We start from the raw sequence: 26,622 nt of genomic DNA on the forward strand, positions 1-26,622 counted from the left end.
ACTTCTTTCAAGCAACATGTAGAACTCATCCACTCAATAATTACAACAAATAAACCAAACTTCTGATCTGTGTCACTCTAAACAGAGAACACTTAGTATCAGTGCTTACAGATGCTGCTTTAAACATGGTACAGAAGTCAGAGGAATGAGGAGTCACAAGCCACGCTGACCTCTTGGTGTAGAGCAGGACTTGCCCCTGCCCTCCCTGTGTGCTCAGCAGAGAGAGGGCAGATAGGAAAGTCACTCAAATGAGAAAAGAATGTCTCCTGTCCTTGTCAAGAGAGCATGTTAATTATGTTTCTCAGTTTTAAAATGCACCAAGATGACTTTGTTTTATAAATGCTATGGAGCCTGAGGCACATTTGTATTACAGTTGGGTGCTTTTATTGCATATTGTACTTTTAATTGTTCCTTAGAAGATCAAGCATTTTTCCACTGAGAAATCTAATACATTATTATTATTTCTAATTCCACAATTATTTGCATCACTGTGGTGCATGTCAGCCACATGACTTGTGTGTATCTTTCTTTTTCTTCCTCTCTCAAAGGATTCTGTTGTTTGGATTATGCAATCATTTTGCTAATACCAGGACAGATGGCCACAATGAAAACACACAGGGTACTCTCTCTGATAGATACTTGCCAATATCAACAGGAAAGAGCAGAATTAAATTCATGAACTTCAGAGAGAAAGCACAAGCTTGTTCTCGAGCAGTGAATAGCATAATGCTTTCATGTACACAGCAATAGCCAGTGACAATCTACAGATATTGCAGGTTGCAAGACTAGAATAATTCAAAATAGGGTCTGAAGTAACCTTTAGAGGTCATGTCACAGAGAGCTGCAAATGCCCTGTTTGTCACAAATGGCAAAAAGGTCAGATGTGGAAATGATGCAGGGTAAGAATCCAGTGCTTTGCTATTCCAGCCACCCAAAAGGTTTCCCAACATCAAACTTAAATTGCCACCCATCTGCTGCCGTTCAAACCCACCGTCTCTCACTCTGCCCACTATTTATTCACCTCATTTTTCAGCAGACTGTTACAGTTTGGAAAACTGTTCCTTTATCTCCCTACTGCCACCTCTAACCAGGATGAACCAAGCACACAGTGATTTAGCTGTGTGTCCCCCCCCCAGCAACACACCATCAATACTACTCCATGCCTTGGGTGCTGAGCCCATAACTTGCAGGGGAGCTCCAGGGCACACAGCTAAGCCTGCATGTCTCATCATATGGTAGGAGCAGGGGAAGATGGTTTCCTACCCAGTAGAGAGACAATCCAGACTTCAGCTTGAAAGCTTGCAGATTTGGCTGCTAGACTCACCAGACCTCGAAAGGAAGTCTAATACATCTGGAAAATTTCCATCCTCCTGACACTGCCTGTTCCCATGATGTCGCTGCTTGCTTTCAACCAAGAGAGGCTCTTAGATGTCCCTCAGTAACACCAGGAAATCCATCTCCATTGCCACAGAAAGAACTTATGGCACAAAAGGTCACTAAAGAACAGGAAGATTTAATAAGACACCACCCCCAGTGAAAAATATTATTTTTTTTTTTCAGAGACTGAAAAAAGAAATGGAAAAGTTAAAATTTCCATCTGACACTTCTGTTACCAGCTAAATTATGATGTTAAATGGGGTGTAATGGAGCAAGCTACATTTCTTTAAGAATGAGTCTATACAGCAGTGGGGGAATATAATGGCAAATTCTTTTAACCTTAGCACTATAGTATATCGCCCCTATATTTGTGGTTAATGCTTAGTTTTATACCGTATAGTGCTTAGTACAAATGCCAGAGATTAGTGTGGCCTTGTGTTAACTGCCTGGATCTGTGACTAATAACTCTTGTTCAAGCTAATGCTTCCTTATTTATTTATATCAGTGATTAATCTGTCCTAGTAGATGTCTTAGTTTTGAGAACAAAGATAGAGTGCCGGAGTAGAGAATGATTAGAGAGGTGCATCATGACTTAAACACATATTTGAGATACTGTCAGGGAAAGAAGATTCATCAGAAGATCCAAGACCATAATAAGGAATTCTGGGGAATGAGATGTTCCCAAATGACCACCAAAGACCCTCAAAGCACCCCTACTCATATTCAAATAAATTCACTAAAATAATGAGCACATATGAATGTATTCAGGAAAGCTAATGAATATGTAATAGACATGTGATGAATATGTATCAATTTATTGACTATAACCTGGTCTGTTAGGTTGCTGCTCATGCATGCTTTGAGGAGTAATCCCCATGCATCCAGAGCTGCTAATGAAGTAATGTCAGATTTCTAACCTAGTAAATTGGTTAGAGAGTTTATTTCCTGGTTTTCAGTGACAGGGGCACTGTTTATATTGGAAAGCTGAATGCATGACGAAATAAAAAGATAATCTTTGCTTTTTTAAACACGTGGTCTCTGACACCTGGGAAAATTTTGTCAGAGTTTGCTAAATCCAGAAATCTCAAAATAATAACTGGAGGAAAGTGCAAGAAGAGAACTAGTCATTGCTAGAGAACCCTGCATTTCTTTAAACCAAGTGACTAAGACCAGATCCTGCTCAGGGCAATATTCCTTGTCTTTACAATCAAAATGCAGATGCATACAGTAAGCAGACACTCTACCAAAGCTTACACCTATATATTACATGAACCTAAACCTCAAGATGAAGCGTGAGGTATTTCCAATACCTCAAAAATCTCAATATAGATCTCCCTGGTGTTAAGCCCAGTGCTCACATGCCCTTACAAGTGTACTCATATGGTATTTGTAATATGACTGTATTGCTCTCAAACAGAAATGGGTAATACAGATTTGGGCATAGTGGAAGTAAAATTACACTGTATAAATTTTCTGCTAGCAGTCATTCAGGGAACTGTCTTTGCACTCAAACACAAGTCTTTAAAGTTTTTTCTTATACTCCTTAGCAGTTAAAGCAAAAAGCATTAATACAGAGGAGACTCGTCCCTGATTTCTGTGTGAACTGGATCAATATGTAATATATTTTTCTGAGATTACAGTTCAAGAAATAAATAGCATTTCAAGTTGTAAATAGTGTAAGGCAAGCTGGGTGTACCAGGGAAGTGGTGAGATCCAAAACAAGAACTCCTTTGCATACATGACTGTACTGCCCCACATACAAATTCAATACCTAAAATAAAAATTTGTTTCAATTTGAAGTAAGACAAGGGAGTACTTCTGTGTTCATTGAAGTGGATCACATTAACTAATGTCAACTTTTCATGAACCTGATCTTCTACTGGAGAAATCTAATCACTGCCTTTTGCTATTCACAAACAGGGTAGATTTTGAAGAGCAAGTATTTGCCAAACCCAGAGACCAACCTCTGGTAAGATACATGCAAAGATCAGGGTTAATCAAAACCTTTTCTCCAAGAAAATGGGAACGACACAGCCTGTGTTCATCTCAGCAGGCATCTTTCAATACTGGACTATAGCTAATCCTGTGGCAAACACCTACAGAGAAAGGTAAAGTCCTGAATTCATATGGTGTGTTCTCAGAAGAGCTCAGCCAACTTTCCAATAGGATCTAAAGTACTTGTGCGGTGGTGATTTATTGCTGACCAGGAATACTTTTTCCCAACTTGACATTTTAAAACAGATTTATTATATTAATTTCCATGCCAACCCAAAGAAAATGTCACAAACTAAACCAAACTAGAATCTTGAGAAAAATTGATTCTGGTTCCACATTTAGGCCCTTCATTCATTTATTCCAGCTGTCATTCCATTGTTTGTCTCATTTTTCATTAAAAATGGTTTTGATGAATGCACATTTTATAATGAAAAAAGTTGCAAAAAAATGCAGTGGTATTTTTATTCATATTACTTCCAAATGATGTTGAGTAAAACAGAAGGATGACGTCAGCTGAGTTTATTGTCTCCATCTGACTTAAAAGTGTTATGTTAGAGTTCTTTAATGGAAGCACATGAAAAATCAAGACAACTGATATGAGTGAATACCTTCCCTAAATGGACCACTTCATCACAGCTGTTGAACACTGACAGAATCCCACTCATTTCATTTGAACAAGCAACTCCAAAGATTTCGATCATACATGTTGAATACAGCCATAAGGATTTACTATACACCTACAACACCACTGCTGGCAGTAGAAGTGCAATTTCCTACAGATCACACAGTTCTTCTCCCCCAAATCTATCAAGAGAAGATTCCCATAAAGGTACTTGCTAGCACTGGGTCTCATCTCCCTTCATCAAGTTATAAGTAGGACAAAATGAAGATGTATTTCCCACGTAAATTAAAATTGTTCTTATGATTGCAATATTTGTGTCCCCAAGAGAAGAAGTGTTTGAGGTGGGTGGATAAACAAATATTCTAATCACATTCTTTTGAAAGCTGCAATTTGATTTCAACATCATTATGTTTTTTTCTTTTTAATTTCTTCTCTTAGCTCAGTGGGAACTATAAAAAACCAACAATAACATGTCCTTGTAACTTACCGCTGTTCGATCTGTAATGATTTATTTCTGTGTTTATTTTCCTTGTAATAATGATTGTTTAATAATTTTTTTTGTTACTGTTTTCACAGTGCATTTCAGGGAACAACATTCACTTGATTTCTGGCTGATGAGTGATTAACCCAAGGGGAGTGAATCTGCAAACCCTACAAGGCAACTGAGTTACATTCACTCATGCTTCTAGTCCTGGCTGTATTCTTACCACACTTCCAGTATGGGTTCCAGCCATGCATCTTAGAATACCAGTGGTGAGGAGGATGGTTGCAGATTAATATGTCTCTGTGTGCTGCCCCAAGACCACACTGATACAACACAGACCACGGGCTACATCTGGTTTAGACATACTGAGCCTGGATATGGCCCCATGTCCTTCATACGAATCCACCACTGTGCCATATTCATCTGGCTGGTGAAGGACAGACAAGTTGGCTTTCCAGAAGCTACAAAACCTGTTATCTAAGCCTGGACTGTGGGAAAGGTGAGAGGGCTGGATGTGGGCTCAGGACATGGCATGCAGTCTAGAAGCATCGTCAGGCCAGCTGCACAGTGAAAAGGCCTTGAGGATGCTGCGAGACAACCACCTGCTCTCTGGCTTACCAAAGTAGTGTAGGTATCTTCATTGACTCCTGGGGGACTAAATGCAAAGGGATTTAGGAAAGAAAAAAGCTTTGGGAAAATTTAAGAAAAGATCTCAAAGCAGTGTCAACTTGCATCTTATTCTGGACGCTGCACTTACATGAGGGAAGTGCTTAGGGGTTAATTTGGGAATGTTAAAGTCATGAAAACAGCATCTCTGGACTTAGCTTCCTATGTAGTGTAGCTACTTTAAATATCATTGATTTTGCACGGCCAGATTGTCACTTCAGTGACAGTGACATGTTAACAGAGCTTTTAGTGGCAGCAGAGACAATCTCTGCAGTTTTTTAACTAACATGACCATATTAATTTACTAGATTTATGGCCTAACCATGCAATTGCTTTTTGCTTTACAAAAAGTCATTACATTTTATCATCTACACAACCCGCAAGGGTCTGATGCCTTCCTAATGTTTCCCTCTCTCAGTCAATGACAGAAAAAACACAAAAGGACTTGAGTAGAGCTGGGTCCTGGATCTGAACTGAGAGAAGGCAGCAAAGAGAGAGAAGGAACAGCAGGACACAGTGGGACTGTGAGACACAACAAGTTGTATTTCTCTAATCTGATCACAGGTGCCTGCCCGTCTGGTCAGCAACATCCACACCTGACAGCAGAGGAGAGCCCAAGGCGATTAAATCATCATGTTTTATGAATCTAGGTAGCTGGTGAGAGATGGAAAGCCCCATTAGTGCCCTAAGAGCAACACAGCCACCTCTTGGGCTTCAAAGGACATACACCTGTGATACCATCCTGCTCTAGGTCTCTCAGGAAAAGCTTCAATTTAGTCCTTAAACAGGAACTACATGTTTTCAGAACAAAACTTTAAGAGGGTTCAAGCTGCTACACAAACTGAGAGCAACATTAAGCAGAAGAGCAAGATTTACAATGTTTGGAAGTGAAGAAATCCTGAAAAAATGACCAGAGGGAACATGGGAATGTCAATAATGAGCATCAGGCCAAGAACAGCAAGCCCAAGACTACAGAAATGAACTAAGATTAAGGCACTCAAATCATCACAGGCAAATGCACAGTAAGTAAGTAACAAGCAAGTAATGCTAGGGTGACTGTTCACTCTGCATATTTATATTTGTCTTCACTCTGTATTCACAGAGCTCTTTGAAATGCAAGAGTAAACTTCTGGGAGGCTTAAAGGATTTAGCCATCAAGCTAAAACAAACAAAACACTCCTGTCTGAGGAGGAGCACTAGATAATACTAGTTTCAAGAAATGCTTAAACTAGTTGTTACAAAAAGAAAAAAAAACATAATAAAACAACAACAAACCCCAAACATCCAAACCCAAACCTCCATCCAAATCTCCATATCTTTTTCCTTATTAATTTTGTGAATATTGCTGCCACTCCACCTGTTCTGTGGGGCTTGGTGTCCTAAAGAGAAAAGAAAGAATTGAAAGAAAGAAACACAACAAGAACTGGGGAGAAAAAAAATCAAAAGGGTACTTCTGGTCATTCAAGCTGTCCCTTGCACTCCAGTCACTTTCTTTGTGCTCTTGCTCCTGGGAATTTTTAGCTGCAGCTTTGAAACACACAGGAGTGCTCAACATCAAACAACCAGACCACATGGACACATCCCAGATATTACCACATCACTATATTACAAATATTCAAAGAAGTTTATTGGCCCTCCTCACTTCACCATTATCTCTGCCCTCCATGTTTCCAAAAAAGGGCTGGTGGAAAAGATTAACAGTGCTGAAAATATTCCTCATCCAGAAAAGATATAAGAGAGCTTGAACTCAGACCATCCCTACTTGATATTTTTGCTTGTTAGGAGCTGGCAAGAATCTGAAATTTTAGATGACAAAAACAAACAAAAAAGAGATATTTGGAAATTAATCAATACAACGAATTCTTCAGATGAGAAAGTTGAAGAGGAGGGGAAATAGGTCCTAAATAAGCAGAACCAAGAGAATCATAACCTGGAGGCATGCAGAAGTCTCTCTTTTAATTCTGTGAATAGATTTTTTTCAGCACTAACCATCTACAATAGTGCCCAGTCTCTACCAGACAGAAGGAATGCATCCATTTTTCAAAACTGTACTTATGAGTATGGAGAAAAAGATCATAGTGGACAAGTCCCACATGATAGGAACTTTACATTCGGAAATACGGATGGTGTACAGCCAGATTTCATTTCCTCTGCCCATTATTTGTGTGTAGTTAGCTCTTTTGTGGGGGGAAAAAAAATAACAAAAAAAAAAAAGCCCACTTGAAACACACTAAGATTTGGAAACAGTGTCTCTGCCAAGTTTAAGGACACACACAGAATGAAAGCTGGATTCAAGCCTGTTTAACAGTGGCAAAATTATTTACCAATAAATTTCCATTCCTTTCTAACACCTCACCCGAGCATTGCTTGAGCTGCTCTGTTTTCTTATCACATCTGAAAGATCCAGTTGTTAAAAGACCCTTGACATCTTTCATACATCCCTTTTTGAGGGAATGGAAGGAAAATCTATTTTTAAGACACCTAGTTATCTACTCTTCACTGTCCCCAGAAGTGGCCTAATAATTCCATTTCAACACAATGCATTTTGCATGTTGGTGTTATCTGATAGTTCTTCCCATGTGTTTTAAAGACTTGTTTTCTCTGTTTACTGAAGACTGGCAAATGCCACATGAGGGACTGGGGAAAGCAAGCAGTGCACAAAGCCAAGGCAGAGTGACATTCAAACTGGTCACATACTATCTCTCTTTTAAGGCAGGCACCCAAAATGCACCCTCTTCTCAATTGTTTACTAATCTCCAGGAAGATCTGTTTCAAACCCCTAAAAATAAAGAAATACAGTAAGTTCACATTTGCCAAAGCAGAGCATAAGAATACATGGTGTTATTTTCTCCTCCAAATGGAAACTCTGGAAATTAATGTTATAGCCCAATGGTTTTGACAAAATATTTTTCATAAAATCATATGTTATTTAACAACATTTTCAGTTTAGTTAGGGTAGGTATCTGGGATCTCAAGTGAAGTCATAAAGATCCCAAATTTAAAAAGAAAAAAAGTCTGACATTGGGAATCTGAAAATGGATGTTTCAACAGCTTTACTTCACAGACAGTAAAAGGTTTGATCTCGTTCCAATGGAGAATTTCAAACCTTAGAGGCTGTTGCAAGACAGAATTTCTTGTTCCTCAGCCAGCTCTTGTTAGCATAGTCATAATAACCATCATCAGAGATTTATGTAGTCTTTTATCCCCATAGAACTTAAAGCAGTTTGCAAGTGACTGTGATCATAAAAAGCATGTATGAAACAATCACACTCATACTCCTCACTGAGCAAGTTAGTCTGCACTGAAGCATGGCAGCTGTTGAAGAAAGCACAGAATTATGGTCTAAGAATAAGTGTGAGGAAGATACAGCAACTAATTGAACAGCAGAAGGGGTTTAAGTAGGCAACTTCTATAACTGAATTTAGCTACAAGATGAAAGCAAACAAGCAAGAGGTCTTGACTGAGAGGATGACATGTGCATCATGTATTATCTCAAGAAAGACTCTTCCCCCAGAAGCCCAATTTCAGTCCCTAAGCTAAGTACCACGGGCCTGGTTTCACCTGACACAGCAAAATCTCAGTCAGACAGGTTTGTGCACACAGCTCATAAGTGTCTGGAAGAGTTACTACTTCACCACAAAAGGTTTCTCCAAGACCACCAAAGCAGAAGTGCAATGTCATCATAGATCATTTACATGCTACTGGATTTTTTTTTTTTTAAAGTACTGTAAATACCAATCTGTGCAGCTATTTACACAAAATTCGAGGCATAGTTATCATATCTATGAAGTTAAACAGCAAGAGAAGATGATGCCAATTGACATGATTCCAGATAGGTCGGAAAGGCATTTCTCATTCACACAGCTTTAGAGGCTCCACTCTCTCACTTATGCCAATCTCATATCATTTGAGGCTTAAATTCATGAAAAACTCCTGTGAGAACATTACGCTTTAAAGATTATTGTGTCAAAGAGCAAAGCAGAGACCTCTGACAAGGAAGACATTTCCAAGAACTTGGTGAGACAAGCTTCAGCAGAATGCACAGCTGATGAAGCAGAGCTTCTGCAGAGAGAAAAACAACTACCTCTGTTAAAAGCAAAGACAAGAAGCTTGTGAAGTGCTGCAAAGGAGAAATACAGTACTTACCAAAGTGGCAAAGTGCTGCAATGAAGATTGACAGGAACTTTGCCGTTGTCATGGTTGTAGGATATCATTATCACTACAGTGAATGTTTGTGCACTGAAGGCAAAAGGGACAAAAATAATAGGGTAAAATATGGCAGGTTTGGTGAATGAGATGCTGTATCTTCTGAATATGTCTGAATTTATCAGAAATAATTAATTTTTTTTTAATTTTAGAAAAATTACTGACAACTAGAAACCTCTCGCATCAGGTTTAGTTGCAATTATGGAGTCACATGCAAGCTAACAAATAAAATCTACTAAAAAAGCTAGCATTTACATTTTAGCCTTTTTTTGTTACTATACCACAATAAAGGGCACAAACTAGTTAGATTTGGTCATCTCCCCAGTGTCCTCAACCGAAGGGTAATTTTTAAGAGATTTAAAATCTTCTCAAATAGTGGAATAAGCTGGGGTCATTACAGAGACAAAAAGCCACTGCTGCTCCCTAACTGATGCTGTCAGGTGTACCTTGGCAGGAACTGAGGCCTGAACCCATAACGTGGGGTTGTTCTGCTGCATCCCCTGCCACACACAGTCTGGATACAAAGGTCAGTCAGTCTGTCATGGTGTCATTACAGCTGGCTTTGCTCATACCTACCCAGCAAAGTGTCCTTGGACTCACTCTAAACCCCACACTAGAAGGCTTCACACATCTGAAATGGAGAAAAAAAGAAACAGTTTAAGCAAAGCTGAGTACTGGTAGCACCGGTAGTCTCTGAACTCAGCCAGGTTCCAGAGAAGGGTTCCCAGGTGAGAAGGGAGCACAGAGTACAGCAAATGGGCTTAAAATTTCTTGATGCAACTCAATGGAAAGAAGACACTGAGCAACATAAAAAATGCTGGGTGTTTTTCAACTAAAGGCCTCTCAGAGAAAGGAGCACTTTAAAAGGACTGCCCCCTGGAGAGTTTGTTCAAGTTCCTTTACTTCTTCAGCTTAAATGAATGAATTTCTACTGTATATTTTGCCCACAGAAAAACCTGTAATCCAGGCACTGTTAAAGCTCTCTCCAAAGCACTTCCAAAGATGATTTCTCTTTTTTTTTTTTTTTTTGACTAACAAGTATTAGATAAAGCTATATAGCAAATCTTGAGAACAGAAGAAACTTACGCCTTTGTATCAGGAATGGGCATCAAAACAAGCCCACTTCCTTTCCCTCACCTACAGACAACTTGAACCCAATTTCAAACCCTTTCTGATTCAGGAGGAAACCTGAGCTTCAAGTGCAGAAAGAAAATAAAAAAAGAACACCACTATTAAAGAAAGTCCTGTCATATATAGTGACTTCAGAGGGAACCTGTCTTGTGATTAAACTTCTGTTTCAAGTACATGAAAGAGGAAAGCACTACTAAACTCCAGACACTCCTACAGGGGTTTGAAAGAGATTAGAGTCCTCAAATGACACTGTGAAGCTAAAGGGTGGAAGTGGAGGAAGAAAAATGGATGTACAAATAAACATACAGTTACCAGGGTGGCACAGAACTTTTAGAAGACGATGGCAGTTCTGAATTGCTTGGCTGAAAAATAAAAGAGACATAAGAAAAATGGCATAAAGTTAAGCAACAAGCAGCAGGAGAAGGTGGGAGATATCCAAGTTACAGATTCTGTGCTTGCTATGTTACCCTTGCCAGCCAAAGCCAGTACTGGTAAAAAATTCCAGGCACCCAAGGGATGTCTCAGAATCTTTTAACATGGGAGTAGGGCCTGGATATCCAGTATCTGCTCCTCAATGTGAGCAGTGGGGCATTTTGGGTTTCTCCACTGGTACCCCATTTTTTCTTTGCCTTTGAAACAGGAACAAATTCCTGGAGGTCAGTGAACAGTTTCACATATTCAGGGACACAGACCTTCACCTTTAGTAGTCTCAGTTACACATGCAGCCCTGGGTCACGCAGGGCTGGCTGGGCTGGCTCCAGCACTCTGCCTTCCATGTGGCACACACACACTCCCAGCCCCTCCTGATGCACCCCAGGTCTCTCAGGTGTGAGCCATTCTGGCAACCCAACAAAGGCAATTGGCCTTGAGGCAAAAATGGGACATGAAGGCCTTCACCTGCCATTCATACACAGATTACTACAGTGATATTTCTGACTTTACAGTTATTTATTTTCAGATTAGTTTTTCCAGTTTCACCACGTAATGTGGGGTGAGGGTGACTGCGGCTTTGGCTTTGAATTCATTAGAGATTTTGCTCTCCTATAAAAAAAAACCCAAAACCCAACCCATAACCCTAATCCTCCCCTCAGAAATACCCAAAATAGAGAGTAAAAAGTAGTAACACCACCCCTTCAATCTAATTTTCATTTCAAGACTGCCTTCAAGACTTTTTTTACATAGGTTGTATGATGCAGCATTAAACTTTATTTGGACAAAATTCCTATCCTTTCAACAATAAAGAACTGTGCAGTAGACACTAAGTGCTCTTCCCCTGTGGAAATGTTAACACCCAGTAACACCCAGACAGTTTCACCCTGATCATTTGGTTTTCTTTCTGCTTTCCAATGTACCAGCACATTGTGAATGGCACACAGCAATCTACCTTCTTGTCAGTAGCTGAATGAATTATAATCATAACCCTCAACAAATAAAGCAGCCTAACTTCAATTGCATAAACACAAACTTGCAGTGAAGTAATTTACTTGCACATTACACAAGATCAAACAACAAACAGAATACATGGAAACTACAATGATCCTTTAAAAGCTTAAAGAGGATTTGGGCTGAGTTGGAAGCAACAGTGATTCTCATGTGAAAATCTTATTTATTTTGAAAAAGTGCCCTTATTTTGACTTCCTATAACCCAAGAACTTCTCCTTACAATTTTTTTAAAACTAGAAACAATTAAGTGATAATCTTTTACAATGGTGTGGAAGATTTAGATGACTGTTCTATATCTGCACACTCTTTGGCTGGATAAATAGTTTTCCATCTCTGCATGATTTCTTTTTTTTTCCTGCTTATAAAAAGACCTCTCCCCAGTTGAAACAGAGCAGATGTAATAAGTCTCCTGCAAAGCTACATATTTCAGGATTTTTTTTTGAAGTTGCATATTTTGATAAAATTATATCAGAATTATGAACCTATTATCAGACTGGTTTTCCCCCCTAGAGCTAAAAGTCAGGTATCACTGAAGAAAGTACATGTATATGCAAGTCTTCTTCATCATTTTTCCACGGTAACTAGATTTAGAACAGATGAAAGTCTTAATCCTAAAATGAGGCAATTAGGAGAGTCTAGGTGATTCATAGCTGATCTTTAGTTTGAAGGTTTGGGTGAGTCATTACTTTTTAAAAATTCCCTGATTACTGAGCTTCTCAAGGTACAGATCAGCATTCTGGATTATTTATCAATAACAGCAGAAGCACAAGAGAAAAATCCCCCATTTTTTTCTGAGCTAAAGTAAAAAATAAAGTTCCTGCCAAAACCACCCCCAAGTCAATGCAGAATGGCTAGTGGTTCTTTAAAACATTACTGGATGTAATTTGAGTTCAGATGAAAGTAGGAGAGGAAAAATAACCAAAATATTAAATAGCAAGCACTTTTCTTTACAAACTTATTCCATCTTGTGTATGTATATGGCTTTTTCTCTATCAGTCTTTTATTACTGTCCTGTTCCTCACATTGCCTGGTTGGAATTACATGAAAAAGGCTTTGAAGCAAACACTGTATATGAGCCAAAATTATTAAACCTTCTGTATTCTTGCCACTTATACTATATATGAGTATCATATGTCTGCTAAAAGGAGTAAAAAATTTTTCTTTGCACACAATAAGTTCTTTATAAGACATAACATCTCAGTGATTCAGAGACAGGGCCTGGGTTGTCCAAACAATGACAAACCCTAAATGTCACGTCACTGTTACATTTAGGCTGTAGCACTGTGTGTCAGATCTGCATCTTATTCATATCAATCCCATGGAGCCAAACCAATTTATAAGCTGACAATTTTGGTCTGTGTTATTTTTTCCTTCACATTAATGCTACAGTATGGAAACATGACATGCTTAACTTCCAGAGTAGTAGTAGTACTGAATTATATCCTTTTGTGATTAAAATTGCATAGCAAGGGACTGGCCTTTCATTGCAACATTAACCACAATACCACACAATGGGGATGTGAAATGCTTACAGACAGTGCTTGCTGGTGCTTCAACCTAATGTGGCACTTGAGGAGACTCTTTGACCACCTCGTGTTAATAAATAAGTTAGCCAAAAAAATGCTAAAGAAAAATGCATACCTGGCCTGGCCAAAGCAAGCAAAAGGAGTGTCGTGGTCTAAGCAGTCATCAGAAATCTACATACTACACGTAGAAAAGGTCTGCCCTCTGGCTACCTTACAGGATGACAGATTCCCACCGAGTGCCTCAGTCAGAAGCCTGGCTGTCCTTAGTCAGTGGGGAGAGAGGCAGCTGTGCAGGGTGATGCAGAGCGAGTCACACTGGGGAGCCACTTGCTCTCTCCATTAACTATATCTGGGACCTAGGAATCTCTGCTCCAAACTTCAGCACCTCCTTTAAGCCAACTGAAGGAGTTCTTCCTCCCCATGTGCAGACACTGAAATGAACTTATTCAGAGCCAGCTCAGAGGCAGCTTCACTGCAGCTCTGCTGGTGCAAAGCTCTGTCCTGGCTGATTCACTCTGCATTATGCAGATCCCCAAGACACCCTAGAAACCAAAACACAAGATTTTTGACCCTTTCAACAATTTTGCCCTGGAACCATGTACATAGAAATACTCAACCCTGTGCAGAGCAGTGTAGACAAACAGAACCATTATCAGACCCCTGCTAGCACAGATCCCTCACCCCCAGTACAAGGTAGGGGTGCAAAGCACTGTGCAGCAAAGTACCCACAGCAGGGGGGTGCAGGACTGAGACCCTCACCTTCCTGCCCAAAGAAAATTGTAGATGTGGTTCCAGAGGGTACAGATACTCTTATTAACCACAATAAGACCCCTCTAAATATATTAAAGCATCTCCTGTGCTTAGAGAAAGTGGCTTTGAATTTCTAAGCTGGCTGCTGGATGTACTCCAGGGAGTTCTGTCACACATTAATTTGCAGCAGCTGATTCTCAGCACAGTTTTCTGTCAGGGGAGATTGATCAGGTTAAACACAGTCAGGATGCAAGGTCCCACATAGCAGTGTGGAAAGGAGCACTTGTGACCTGACAGGTGTCTTTCTGAAGGACATCTGATGGTATCTAGAAGTGTTCTCTGCATAAACACATTAGGATAATGGAGATGGGACACTGGGGAGGGGAAGAGAAAGCTGCAGCTTGTGATCAAGTCTTTGTAAATCACAACTTCATACAGAGAAAATAACTGAATGGATTATAACATGCCAATATTTTGTTATAAGTGATCAGACCAGCATAATATCAGAGCTCTGCTGCAAAGACACAGTCCTATCTCTCCGAAATGCCTGTGCCTTCTCTTCCCCCACTTCTCACTTCCTTCTGATGCTCTTTCCAATGCATGAAACAACGCAGAGAAGTATCCACAGACAGCCTGCTTGCTACACAAACTGCTTATCTCAAAGCCTGACTATTTTCTGCACAGAACGATACCAGAGCCCTACAGAAATCTCTGTGGCAGCTGTGGAACAGAATATCTAAAGGCATCAGAACAGGGAGGTGAATTGAGGTTGTACAGACCTAGTTATAAGAAATAAGAGTATTCAGAAATTGAGAGTTGACAGTACTTAAGAATTAAGTGCCAATATATAATAATAAAATTATTGCCTAACTTTCATCCTACTTCCTACTTGCAAACTCACCACATTTTCAGAGAAGAGAAATAGAAAAAAATAATGGAAAAAATCACAGAATATTCAAAGTTGGAAGGGACTCACAAGGATCATCAAGTCCAACTCTTCAGTGAATGACCCATATGGGGATCAAACCCACAACCTTGGTGTTATTAACACCATGCTCTGACCAACTGATACAACATTAGTCCATTCTATTGTGGGGAAACTGAGAAACAAAGCAATAAAAAGATTTGTCCATAATAATCCAAAGGACCTATGACAGAAGTGGGCATCATCCTGAATCCAACTTGGCCCTTTGGACATGAAGTCTAGACCAGACACCCCAGTAACGCTCCAAGTCTCTGGGTGTTGGTGCTCAGCCAGTGAATCACAACTCCAGGCCAGTGCAGGACCCCACAGCAGCCACCCCACAGTGTTCTCAGTGCCAACACAGAAGCATGAATGCATTTCCTCAGGAGCTGCAGGGCAACCATGTGGTGAAATCTCCAACACAACACACCCCAAGTAAGCAAATATTGTCAGTAATATCCATTTAAAAGAAAGCAACAAAAACCTTATACAGGTGGATAAAAAAGTGACATTTTCCCCCACATGTTGACAGCCAAGTGCTGTTGCTCACCCAGGTAAAAATATTACTCCTGTCTAAATGGTGGTAGAAATATACCTTATTATTAACAGTTGCTGAGAGGCAGCTGTGTAAACTTTCTACTGACTACTGATGGTGAGTTGAGCAATAATTTGATTTACAACATTCAAATTCCCTTTTGGTTGTTCCCTCCATTATATATACACATCAGAGAACACCACAGAAAAATTCTGGCCTGTCTTCAATTTAAACTATTAATGTAATACTTTGACTCATACATCTCTCACACTATAAATGTTTTGCTAATATGATACAGTGTTCAAGATGAGGATAAATTGTGGCTGTAAGAAGAATTTTCTTTCCACTTCCAGAACCACCCTTTGAGTACCCAGATAGAATACTAACCTATGACACAAAGAAAGACTAGTAAAAACTAATTTAATAAATGCAAATCTATTAATAAAAGCAGGCAAAATGTGGAATGAGGATGTTCACCTTCTCCTTAGTTTTTTCATTGTGCTAGGACTGAACAGAGGATTAAGGCTATGATTACTTTTCTGCTGCTCTGTATAGCAGTTCATTTCACACGTGGAACATTGGGACTTTGCACACCCATGGAATACTAATCATCAACTTATATTAGTGATTTAAATACAAAATTGAAGGGGTAGCAAACCACTGAAAGCTCAAGCTACTATTTAAAGCTCAATCTGAGTCCATTCTGAGCTGAATAAGAAAAGACAGCTGGTTCTGGGACCAATTCAGGATAGCTGGGCCCAAAATGGTGCTGGAAGCAGGAGCTGGCTTGCTAACAAATATTTTTTTCCACAGAAAGAATAAATTGTAGAAAATTTTCCAAAACTTCTTCCTGCATTGCTAGAATAGCTGGATTGCTTTAAAACATTTCTACTATTAAAAAACTTTCATTAATTTCAGAAAACAAGACATTTTCTAAAGTATTTAACAACCAGATATACATATGAAAGAGGGAAAAATATTCCTCCCTACTTAGCTACTTACTATCCAATCATAAGCTTTATTTCCCTCCCATGAGCAGTATAATTTTTCTACAAGAAAGGAAAATACTGATGTCTGGTCACAACTTGGGATTTTGATAGCAACAGAAGTCCCCATTAAATCATCTGAAAGCACTTCAACTGATCCATATTCAACATATTCATTAAGGATTTATATAAAACCACCTGCACCCAAAACTTGAGCCAAAGGTTCCATTAAACTGGATAAAACCAAAATGTAAGCTTGATGTAAGTTACTGCAGAAAAGCAAGTTGAATGATCACTTATGAACAATGGATGTGGCTCTTTTTGGACCAAAGGTAACCACCCTGAGCTAGGAATACCTGCAGTATTTGCAGCCTACAGAAAATATGAAGAACCTGGTTTGGATTACAATGTAGGCATCTTGGACTAATTTTAAGAATATCTATATTCACACAAAATTATTACTACATCAATTTATTAAAAAATATTCACATATATAATTTTGCCAATACCATGTGCTGGTTTTTTAAGAAATCTGCAATGTTTTTAGCTCTTTGGGAAAAATCAGCAGTGTGCTTCTAGCTGTGTTATGCTTCAAGCCATTATAGGCCAGCAAAGCATGTTCTGCAAATTCTCCAGCCAACAGCGGCTATGCTGAATCAGTATCTTCCAAACTAACCAAGTCTTTATCAGAGAGCCTTAGTCCTGTAACAAGATGATCTTAACTGCATCAGAAGTTTTGAGAGAACTTTTCACCCCATAAATCAGCTCAAATTGTGTTTTCAACCAGAGATGGAAAAGGACCCTTTCCTCTAAGTAGGACAAAAGTAAACTTAATCCTATCCCTGGAAATTTTTCTAGTAATATTGGGTTCCTTCTGTTCCCCAAAAGGCAAAAGAACTTCATCTGTGTTTAAAGAGTGCAGAGTACAGAATTTTGGAACAGTCTCTTGAGGCAGGTGCACTTTCAGACACACTAAATACCTACAGATGTAGCCAAAGAGAAGCCCCATCTTTTTGTGATCCCATGTTCTTCTGTCACTCCCATGGCTTCATACAGCTGTGTGCTTCTCCTTTAGGTAGGGTGTTTACCGGTAGGTCTTATTGTCACCATGGCTTGTAGCATGTTGTCTTCCTAACCAAGGTCTAAAGAAGACACCCAACATTCAGCTTGGTGATCTTTTGAGCTCAGAGCTTAAAGCTGAGTCAGCTTCTTTGATGGACTCCATGTTACAAATGCTGAGTCTCTTAGGAAATCTGAGTACTGGTTTTGGTGCTGAAAGTAAGTTCTTTAAATTATATTCTATTGGACTTCTACATAGGCAAAAAGTCAGTTTTAGCTCTCTCAGAATACAATCTTCTAAGTAGATGAGTCTCCAGTTAGAGAAAGATAGAAATCATTCATTCTGAATCTAAACGTGCTTATACTTTGGGTGACTGATCGGAAATTAATGCATCAAATTTATTTCTAATTAAATTAGGCTGACTAAATTCCACAGTTTACTGTGTTTATTCTTTCCAGATCTACATACAGTGACCAAACAGCTACTTAAAAATTGCCAAGTAGCTGTGCTATATTTATGATTGGCTACTGCTGCTCAGAACCATAAAAGGTATACACACTTTTTTTCCCTTTTTCCACTTTTCTCTCTCTTTTTCTTTTTCTTTTTTTTCTTCTTTTTGGCACATGTCAGATAAAAAGATTTTATCTTGCTGTTGCTATTACTCATTTTTCGGATGCATCCCTGACCCCATCACAATTAACTAGGTTGTTCTTCTGCCTGCACACAGCATAAACAATAGGGTAGGCCCAACAGGAGGCATACAGAGGAATAAAAGAACATCAAGCAACAAACTATTCTAAGTGTGTGAAGGGAAAAGGTCTCACCTGCTGCAAAAGTCTTGTCTCAAGGGATGGCTGGTTGCAGAGGGGATGAAATCTTGCACCTCTAGAAGTTGCTCTCAGCAGACTTGCAACCAGCCATTGAAACTTGCACTGCACTTGCACTTGCAACTGCACTGCCATTGAAACACGATTTCTGCATAGTCACAGACCAGCTCACCCCAGTTCCAGTCTGTCTGCAATTCCATACTCCTCAGACACAGACCATGCCTCTTGCAGGGGCATCTCCACTGCAGATGCAACTTGAGGATCTCTTTTCATTGGATAGCACAACTATCAAGTTGCATTGCTTCCTCTGCCTGCAATAAGAATGACAGAAGCAAAAGTTGGTCTCTGAATTGCAACTTGTTTAAGTGCTAAGTGTTTCCCTCCTCAGTTTTATTAAGAGAGAATCTTCACAGATGAGGTTGTGTGCAGAGTTCATCTGTCAACTTCATCTGCTTAAGAAGAGATGCCAAAGCTCACTAAATCACCCTTAACTTGCTACCTCACCTTAAGGCAAAAGGATTATCTGTGGCTTAGCTGAGTTCTAGGTAGGCAGCTGGCATGGACAGGAAAAGATCCTGTGCAAATCCTGTAGACCAGTAGAAAGGAAGGGACTACACTAATTACACATACAAGCAAACAATATAACTATACTTATTTTAAGGGAATTACTAATTTGTGAAATAAGGATGTGCATGACAAGTGTACAATTGCTTTCCCACAATAAGTCTGAGTCAATGGCTTAATTTCACACCTACTGTGTCATAGAGGACAAGAGAGAAGGGTTGTATTTAGTGCTACTCAAACACACACTGATTTATGACCGTACTTTTTCCAACAGCTTGAGCTGTGTTTTGGTCCAGGACAGATAGCCAGGAGAAACACAAAGTCAAAATCTACCAAAGCTGAATATAAACTTATGTTCACAAGTGTCTGATCAAATTTATGATTTTCATTAATACGCGCGTAGATTTAAGTCTGTTTTACAAGGAAATTGCAAAGCAAATACTGAATTGTTTAAACTATTTTTATTTTCCATGACCTCTGATATTGCTGCACTGCAAAATAAGGTCTCAAAATTCACCATTTCGTCACACAGGAATCTGAAAGAATTTTACCTCCTTTCCAGGTCCTATATTTAAGTGTCTATACACTGCATAATCTTTCCAAAGATAGACATGCTCATTATAAATACCTTTAGCAATTATATTTGAATCTGTTTATTTTTTTATTATACAGAGAAAGCAGTAAAGTAAAATTGCTTATAAGTACAGCTAGAGAGAATAAATCCTATTCTGGAGGGATTTTGCAATGTGTTGAATCTGGGTTTCACTCTGACTGGAAATTCTCCAAAGGAATGTTTTTCCATAGGAAAATGCTGATTCATCAAAACCAAAGCATTTAGCAGTAGAAAAGGCCAACTACAGTGGAAACCTATCTTCTACTGGAAATATGCCCAGGCTTCTGCCAGCTTCCCTGAGCCTCTGTGCTGCCCAGATGGGAAACCAAAGCATCCTGAAACTAAAAATAAGAGGTTTGACATGGAGATAAGATCATGGAAGTCTCATCAGCTCCTGTTTCCAATGTCCTACATTTCCAAGGTTTCTCATTTGAACACAATTCACCTGGGGAGGTTGCTGGGCTGGTAGAGAAGGATCCAGTGAACTGAGAGGGTAATACTTATGATCTCCAGGGCCAGAAGATCCCACTGCTCCCTGCCTGCTCTCTCCCCATTCGCCAGTCAGGATGACAGAGCTCAGGAGCTTTGATGTATGAGAATACTATAAAACTCACAAAGCTTATATGGAGTACAAAACTTATTACCACTGCTTTTGGAAAAAAAAAAAATTCTCTAAACCTTCTTTTGCCCCCAAACCCAATATCAGCTCTGTAATACTCACATGAAAATATGTTTTGTATGATACTCCTATTTGGACACTCAGACCCATTCCCTTTACCATTAAATGTTTAAAAGGGCCACAGAATGATCTTCTCCCCAAACTCACATTTTTTTTTCAAGTGAGGAAATTTTATTATATATTAAATTAATGAAATTAATTTAAAGGATTGTTCAAAAATACTGAGGTATAAACATAGATCAAACTACCACAAAAATCCCCAAAATCATACATCTGGGAGCTGCAGGTGCTAGGACATCCTGAAGTGGGCCTTGAACTTGCCACCCACATACCCAGAAGTATGTGAATCCACCTCACTGCTCCTGGGAGTGTCGGTGCCCTCACTTGCATCGATAGGAGCAAGAACAAGACTTGGCTCAAAGTCCCCACTCGAAGTCTGCAGTCTGGGTAACAGCAAAGTGTGGGATGAAACTCGTAGGGAAGTTCATGACAAGACAGCTCTCAAAATCTAGCTGACTCTATTAATGTACATACAGACCCATGGCAAAGGGCTTGCACTGAAGGATGACCACACCTTGCTAGTGAGCACGGAGGCAGTGCCCATGCTATGGGCTGTCAGGCAGTGCCCAGGTGAGAGCACACACACCTGCTCAGCAGACTGTCAGAAACAACCTGCTTTTTACCTCATCAGGTCTTCTGATGCCTAAGTGCTTCTCAGGGCACTGGGCCACCACGGGCTGCTCTGTGGTCATTGCTCCCTGCTCCGCTGGGAAGGACTGAATATTTCTCAGCATGCCAAGAAATCCAGCTCTATCTTCTAACTTTATTTAATTTGGACAATTCTATTCAGAGCTGGAGCCAGCAACAACAGGGGACTAAGGAGTGCCAAGTGGCTGATGCTCAATCTAAACAAGCCAGAGAATGCAAACTCCTTCAGGAGTAGGATTGCTATAATGGGCATAAGTGTTCTCAAATCGCTGGTGACTTTAGATGTTTCTGTAAGACAGGCATTCAGTGCAGCTTTTGGAAAGTGGAGTTGACTGCTTGCTAAGCAAGTCCTCTTGCAGGGAGCATGTAACTGGTGCCCCAGAGTTCAATCCAGCTGCCCATTAGCCTTGGTGAGACAGGAGAAGTTTAAACTTTCAAAACAAAGCTTAAATTGAAATACCAACTAAGGACGGCATGCTATTGACTTAAATCACTGACATTTATTACAAAAATAGCTGTTTCTGGCTTTGTTTTGCAATTAGATCATGTTTTATCATCTAAATGCACTAAGATATGTAATAATAGGAATTACTGCAATGGAATTTCATATTGTTAATAATTCACTAGCCTGCCTTTGGGAGAGCATCCCACAAATATGCAACTCAGCATGCAGATGGAATGTCAACTAGAAAATATTAGTAAGTCCATTATATATCTGAAAATTACCATATGGAGTATCAAACAACTAGTTGCTTGCCCTAGCAACAGGACCTACAACTTCTAATATGGCAAACAAAATACAGTGGCTTACTTGACAGTTCCTCCTTTTCTTTTGTGTCTCTTTCCTGAGGCAGGCTTTCAGGCTTGCCCCTTTCCAGTATTCTGGATCCTCGCCTTTCCTCCCAGACTTCAAAGACATTTGCTTATGGCTGTCTCAGATGGGCTAGAGCAAAATATTTTGGAGCTTTTAAGACACTGTGAAACTTTAGACCCACAGGATGACCATTACATGAAGAATCACAGTCTGACTATAACAAAGAAAAATACCACTGCAGTGTCATGAATCCCTTCAAACCAAATTAGACTCCCCTGTGGTCACAACGGATTCCTCTAGGAGACCCTCCTCCTCTCCATCTTCACCATGCAGTCTAAAGAATGAAGAAACCCCTGTATTTGCTCAGCTATAGTTATTCTTGGTCAAACTTATAGAGGAAAGGAACATTTCAAAGCTTCAGGGAATCTTAACAGTATCTTGTGCAGCCAGAACCATATAGTGAAAACTACAGATCACCATTTTCAGAAAACTATAGGACCTTTTATGAGAGTTACTTGCCGCTGAACTCCACTAAGAACACTGCTGAGCACAAAATTCTGGGAGATGAAAGGGACAAGAATCTAATAAAATCATTATGTAGGATTTCCACTGCTCTCTTCTAAATTGGTCTTATATCAGAAAGTTTGACCTTTGGAGGATTGTTTCTTGGAACAACTTGTTCTGGAGCACACAGGGGAGAGGATGTTCTGACCCTTGTCCTGAAAACACATGAGCCTGGCTTGGCACAGCTCAAGAAACAGCTCTAATGGAGCTGCTAGTGAGAGTTACCACCATAGAACCAAATGCAATGTCCTTGAGGAAGAAATAGCATGGGAGGGGGGGAATACATAAAAGGGATTTTCAATCTAGTAAAGTTACACTAACCTCTAGAAAGAGGAATTTTTTCAAAACTTGATTTTGTTAAACACACTCTGAAATGTAAATATACAAACTGAGGTATTTAGCAAAGATATTGCTTTTGATTTGTTTAAATCAAAAATGCATCCTTAGAAAAGAGAAATCCAACCCCAGCCACTCAGTAACCTTAAGTAAACCAGGAACAAGAAATAAATTGACTGAAATTAGGGCCAAAGTGTTCCACATGACTTACAGGCAGCGATCAGAAGGACATGACTATGATAAAAATAAATAATTAAATGAAGCTCCCTCTTTTCCCATAAAGTCACAAGTGCCAATACCTCCTTTGCTTGTTCAGCTATGTTGTCCAGGGTGTGGGAGAGTGGAGCTTGGTTTTACCAGTTATAGAGACACAGAAAAGAATGGTCTAGCAGGTACTTTAGTCATACATGAAATTAAAAATAACATAAAAATGAGATGGTTGTCAATAAGTTTATGGACCTCTCAGGTATACAATCTGAAAATACACAGTCTAGTGCACAAGAAAATAGTTTATTTTCTAGAGCAATGAAATTTTGTGCAAAATAAAACTATATTATAGCTATCTACTAGAGGGTTCATAGTGTCTTCCTTTGGAAATCCTCAGATGGTCCTACCATTTGAGACAGGGAGCTAATTAGGTGTGACTATAGCTACCGATGCATAGATGTGCCCCTAGCATGAGTTTTTACATGAACAGCAGAAGGCCAAAAAGCCACACTATCTTGCAAATTTATGCAGGATGCTATGGGACACAGTGCCAGATTTCTCAAGGCTCCAAGTATCTCCTGTGGAGTACAAGATACACTGATGTCTTGAGATGCCTTCATAATCACATTTCTCTAGAATCTTTTTCTACAGCTTCTTTCCTTCTTTAAATGAACATTTAAAGGTTCATTTGCTTGTGTCCAGAGGTTGCTCTAATAGCACACAGCTGTATAACCTTGAAACCATGTTCCATTAAAACAGGGAAGGTGTGAGAAGCAAAGTTGTGCTGTCCCATCTGTCTGTTCCACTCAGTCACCTTCTGCCCTTTGGATTGGGAGATGTATCTGGTTCTTCTCTGAAGTACATGACAGGTTTACTGCACCTGGTTGAACTTTGACTTTGCCTTGACTTCTTCTCTTCACTTTGGATCTGTCTTGTCACCAGACTTGTCTGGTGATCACTGAACTCTTCTCTGGACCTGGCTATTCTCACTGGACCTGCTGTGCCCTCGTTCAGGTGCCGTTGGATCCTTGCCAGAGAAGCTGCTGTGTCCTTGCCACACTGTCACCCCCAGCTCCCTCACACACGTGACATTTCACCATGGGCATTCCAAGCACCTCCTGAGCAGTACCTGTGTACCAACTCATGTGAACAGACCAGCACTGAGCATCTGTTAGATCAATATTTTAAATTAACTGCTACAAGTGTCAATGCAGCAGTTGCTTCATCTTGGGAAAACTAGGGAGAGCTGAACTGATGTTCATGTTGTGATGGAAAGTTCTTTGGCTGACTTTGTGGGGGGTGGTTTCCATCCCTTTGTGGAGACATGGTTTATTTTGTTTCTTGTTTTGTTTCTTGATAGTTTGCCAGCATCCTCTGGGATAGATTATTCCTCAGCATTTTCTGAATCTCTGTCAGTGCAGTCCAATGCCTCCTCCTCCCAGCTCTCATACATCCAATGACTCAGCCCTGGCTCTCACTTTCCCTTTGTTGAACTTTGTGACAATTTTTTCAGCTTCATTGCTGTGTGGCCAGAAGAAGTATGTATACACTGTGCCAAAAAAGAATTTCAAACAACGGAAAGAAAAAGCAAGACAACTATTTGTTTGCTTTGTGTTAGAATATTTCTGCATTTTATATCTCAAATCTATGTGCATAGGGACACTTACATTTATCTATGCAGGACTAGTGTGACACATAAGATGCTCAACAGTTGCTAACCCTGCAGAACATTTTACCTGGGAAAAGTTTGGGATAATGCTTTTTTGTTTCACATTATCATCAGAGGGCACTAACAAGACACATCTGAGACTTTAAAAAGTTAAGTGATGGAATGAGCTGCAGAGATGGACTTATGGACATAAAAGGTTGGTTAAGACACAATCTCTTTGAATTACATGCCTAGAATGGGTTGCAAGCAAAATAACCCATTATTGTTATTAAATGCAAGGATGACTGAATTAATGACTACAACTTCGTAGGGAAATACCACAAGGAGCCAGTGATGTCCCCAGTAAAAAGAAGAGGATAGGATAGCTAGAGAAATTGGGAGTCACTCTAAGGTAATTTTCAATTTGACTTTGAATGGACAGAAGTGGATAACGAAGTTCTTGTTCAGATAAGCTTGATGCTTTTTTCACAATTCAATTCCAATTAAAAACATACAAGGAAAAAAAACTCTTAATGAACATGGTACTGTGAGAGTCAGGGAAAGCAAACAGGTACTGAATAAAAGAAATCTTTAATCCCTGTCACTACACATTCCCCAAAGAACATTCACATTTAAAAAAAAAAAAAAAAGTCTGTATTGCACTCTATCACTGCATACTTACTGAAAGCTTGATGCACCAGTGTTTCCTAATTCATGGAACAATTAACTCCTCTGTGAAAGGGGCCTGAAGCACAGTTAAATCCCAAACTGAAATCTTGTCTCTGGCTTACTAGAGTAGCCTAAACTTTTTCCAAGTTTCAAAAGTTAGGGAGAAACTCATCAATTAAGTGGAAGAATCCAACAAGCCATGCACATATTTTCCTCCTTTTTCTCAGATTAGTTTTGTTACTGTTGTGTTCTGCTACAATATTTTACTGCAGTTGCTAAAGAGCAATAACTTATATTGATCTCCCAGTCTAAGCTCTGTCTCTTGATTCTGTGTGAACTCTCAAAAGCACAGATCGAGCCTTTGCCTTGGCATAAGAGCTGGAGGGTTTTTGTTTATTTAAGAATTGTTTGTACCATTGCTGCTGGCCAAGGGATAACCAAGGCTCCCACCTCTGCTGGATTCTTTTCAACTTAGTTCTCCTGTAAAACTTCACCAGTGTTCAGATTCCTAATTCAATGAAGATTTGTTGTAAACAACTCCTCCTATCTCCATCTTTTCTAGGTCACAGTCAGGCTTTCACAGGCATCTTCTCCGAGAGGGATGTGCTGTTGCCATGGCCTTTCCTTAGGATATCACTTATATAACAGCTCTGTGGTGACGCAAACCTCGCGCATTCCCGGCTACAGCAGGACAGTGTGTGAAATGTGCACCCTCTGGGAAATAATGGTTCAAGTCATGATAATGCTCCACTTGGGATCTCAATCTGGAGATGGGTCTGAGCTAAAACAGTGGTCAGATGCACGTGTTGTCTGCAGATCATGCTTCTTTGTATGTACATAAAGAATTACCAGGGTTGCTGCAACACTGGAATTTTTTTTCTACCTCCATAACTATCTGCTCCCATCTTGACAGAATCCATTTCTGTGCTGTGGTTTAGGTTGCTCAGCCTTGAAAACAAGAACTTTTCTATTAGTTCAAATCTGTCCTTCAGGTTGGCTGTAGGGAAGGGCTGTAACTGTGGAGGCACAGGAGTCCCTCTAACATTATTTCACTGGAAAATTGTTTATAAACCAATAACTATGGAATCTGTTCCTGCCTGCTAACATTCAAAAAAAGTTAAACTATTTAAAGTAAATGAACAAGAAGGAGGAAAATAGAGGCAAGTCCTTCCCATTCTAGCAGCTAGCTAGCAAACAAGATCACATTACTGTGACTAAATGGTATGGTTTCTGTCTCCTTCATATAAA

General features: G+C 39.6%; 1 long non-coding RNA gene across 3 annotated transcripts in view; it reads right to left on the reverse strand.

The window, feature by feature from the left end:
• Positions 1-26,622, reverse strand: part of LOC135419751 (uncharacterized) — a 69,225-nt gene that overhangs the window by 20,931 nt on the left and 21,672 nt on the right. The window contains exons 1-3 of one of the 3 annotated variants that reach the window (XR_010433132.1): positions 18,745-18,882; positions 9,927-9,981; positions 9,291-9,383 (exon numbers count right to left, since the gene is read on the reverse strand). This is a non-coding gene — a long non-coding RNA (uncharacterized LOC135419751). Of the gene's footprint in view, positions 1-9,290; positions 9,384-9,926; positions 9,982-10,787; positions 11,767-18,744; positions 18,883-26,622 lie in introns of those variants that run through there. The other 2 variants (XR_010433133.1, XR_010433134.1) reach the window with 2 other exon arrangements.

Source organism: Pseudopipra pipra, chromosome 10 (genome assembly GCF_036250125.1).
Source record: "Pseudopipra pipra isolate bDixPip1 chromosome 10, bDixPip1.hap1, whole genome shotgun sequence".
Lineage (NCBI taxonomy): Eukaryota > Metazoa > Chordata > Aves > Passeriformes > Pipridae > Pseudopipra > Pseudopipra pipra.